We start from the raw sequence: 3,231 nt of genomic DNA, 5'->3' as shown, positions 1-3,231 counted from the left end.
CGAACCTTGTCCGTACTACCCTTCATTGTTATCACACGCTCTTCACCACTCTTCCTTTCTGTACAAGACACCCTCTATCGATTATAAACATTTTTCCCCCACTCTCTTCACTGCCATAAAACCCTAAACGACCAAAAGTCTCCACAACCTTACCACCTTCACATATTAACCATCATTCATGGCATCTTCAAGTTCTAAGAGAAGGGAGGGAAAGGAACCCATGGAAGAACACCCATATGATGAGAAGAGATTTAGAAGCTTGCATCATGCATTGCAATACGGGTGGATGGTTGATAAGGAAATCATCTATGAGCTGGGGTTTCAGGTTAAGAAGACTGAATGTCCCGAAATCACAGAGAATGTAGAAAGGAGAAGATGGGAGCTCCTCACTGACCCGGTCACTAAGATGAATGCAAATCTCATAAGAGAATTTTATGCAAATGCAGTCAGATATGATAAGAAAGATGAGTCATATACAAGCTTTGTGAGAGGAACAATGGTGGATTTTAGTCCCATGAGTGTAATGAGGGCATTGAAGCTACAGTCTATACCGTTTGAAGAAGAAAGTTACCACTCAAGATTAGACAACAACCCCAATTATGACCAGCTTTTACGAGACCTTTGTGTACCAGGAGCTGACTGGGAAAGGGGTGCAGGAAATAAACCAAAGTTCATTAAGAGAACAGACCTCACTCCTGAAGCTAAGGGGTGGTTCGAGCTAGTGAGGAGGTCTATTCTCCCAGCTGCAACAACTCGGAGGTGAATCTCGAGAGAGCAACAATGGTGCATTGTATACTCAAGGGAGGAGAAATCAAAGTTCATGAGATCATAGCTCAAGGCATTAGAAAGATGGCAGAGAAAAGTGACTCAAGAGGAACATTAGGTTATCCCAACACTATTTACCGAATATGCAAGAAAGCTAGGGTGGTTTTTGAAGATGAGGACCCCGTTTGGATAAAGGAAGGCATTCCAATAACGGTCTGAAGGATGAACGCTGCAGCATCCCCCCTGCCTCAACGGAAGCAAAGGAAGAGGACAGCCCCTCAAGTAGTGGAAGGCCAAGTCTCAGAGGGTCAAGCACAACAGACCTTGGACATGCACCAATTGCAGGAGGCCATTGATGGCTTATCTAGACAATATTTGGAAAGCCAAGGAGCACAGAAAGAGCTTCAACTACAGAAGATGGGGCGGCAAGAGGAAACACTTTCAAGATGGATGACTCAGCAAGGTGAGTGGCAAAGGCAAATGATGGATCAGCAACTAAGCCAAGGACAACAATGGGGAGAAGCATTCAACAGGATGGAACAAAGGTAAAACGAGCAACAAGAATCCACCCAGAGGCTAATCAACATCCAAGCACATCAAGGGGCACACATACATGAGATGCATCGAAGACAAATAGAACAGGCAGAACTATTGGACGAGCAAAGGGCATTCACAGAAGGAGTTTACATGAGCCAAACAGGACATCATATAAACACTCAAGCCAGGCTTGGTTACTTAGTGGGACAGCTGTCAGTATTGCATCCAGGAATAGCCAAGTATGACGAAATGAAGGATGAATTAGCACGAAAGGAAAGACAAAGGGTGGAAGAGAGTCATGAGTCAGTGAGGAAGGCACTTGAGGATTGGAAGCAAGCAAGATTGGCACGGATGCGAGGAAATGCAAGAGGAAACAAGGAGGACAAGTGATGACAAGTCATCTTAGCCTAGTTTCACTAGCCTTTTTCTTTTGTTTTCAATTGAATTATGCACTTTCTTGAGCCATAAGCAAGCTAATTGGGTAGATTTTCATGCTTCCTTTGATTTAATCAACCATAGATGAATTAATGCAATTTTATGAGGTTTTATGCTATAATTGTCACATATTATGAAAAAATGAATATCTCATGATTTTGAGCATAGCTTTGATGTGTTTGGTTTATTAATGATAGGTGAAGAAAGCTTGGAGAAAGGTTAAAGCAAGAGGGAATAGCTAGGAGGAAGAGAGGACAAAAAGTTTGAGCAAAAGTTTGCCTCAAACTTTAGCTCAAACTTTTGGAATAAGAGAAAACAAACCAGGGAGCAAAAAGCTTGACCAAAAGTTTGCCTCAAACTTTTGTGCAAACTTTTGGGCAAAAAGCTTGAGCAAAAGTTTGCCTCAAACTTTTTGGCAAACTTTTGGCATCACAAATCAACACCCTGGAGAGCAAAAGTTTGCGCCAACGTTTGCCTCAAACTTTTTGGCAAACGTTGGCGCCATGAGTGTGCAAGGGAAGGCCAACGTTTGAGCAAAAGTTTGACCCCAAACTTTAGCTCAAACGTTGGTAGCAGCAAAATGGGGTGGCTGATATGAAAAGTTTGAGTAAAAGTTTGACTCAAACTTTTACTCAAACTTTTACTCAAACTTACATGATTCCAAACCCGGTTCACTTCGGTTCTTCTCCAAACTCCAAGAGCAATCAACCGAGGCCTCTATCAACCCAATTCCATCAAGAGCAAAGGCCCAATTGAAGGCTTGAAGACCATTTGAAGAAAGTGTATAAATAGCATAGGATTTAAGTTTTTAGAGAGCTTTCCTTTTAGTTTTCATAGAGAGTTTTCGGAGAGCTTTTGGTGTGGAGTGAATTTTAATTTCTAAGTCTCAGGGAAGGAGAATTGAATTCCCTTCCTCTTAGTTTTCTTGCTTTCAATTTCAATTACAATTGTCTTGGATCTTGGGTTGGAGAATTGAAGGAATTCTATTTCAATCTCATCCTAAGATCTCTCTGTTTCATTTGACTGCACAATTGAATTTCCATTTCTTTTAATTGCTTCTGTTTCTACTCTTTCTGCACTTTACATTTCTTTAATTTCTTTGCAATTGTTCTTGTTGGATCTAGGAAGGCATTGAGATCTAGATATGGTTATCTAGTCTCTTGGGTCCTGAGATCTGAATTATCATTTTACATTCTCTGTTTACTGCTTTCAAGCTCATTTACATTTCTGTTTCAAGATCCGATTCAATCCAATTCATCTTCCACTCTTATGTTTGTTGCAATTTTACTTTTCCTTGTTTAATTTCTGCAAATCCAATTCCCAATTCCCTTTACAATTCAAGCCATTTACATTTCTTGCACTTTAAGATTCTGCAATTTACATTTCTTGCGTTCTATGTTTCTGCCATTTAATTTCTTGTTCTTTAAGATTCAGCACTTTAAATTTCAGTTCTCTTTAAATTCAATGCAATTTACCCATACCCTTTACTTTCCA

The sequence above is a fragment of the Arachis hypogaea genome, chromosome 16, assembly GCF_003086295.3.
Source record: "Arachis hypogaea cultivar Tifrunner chromosome 16, arahy.Tifrunner.gnm2.J5K5, whole genome shotgun sequence".
Taxonomy (NCBI): domain Eukaryota; kingdom Viridiplantae; phylum Streptophyta; class Magnoliopsida; order Fabales; family Fabaceae; genus Arachis; species Arachis hypogaea.
The sequence above is the reverse complement of the archived record's forward strand: the minus strand, read 5'-3'. Positions refer to the sequence as shown.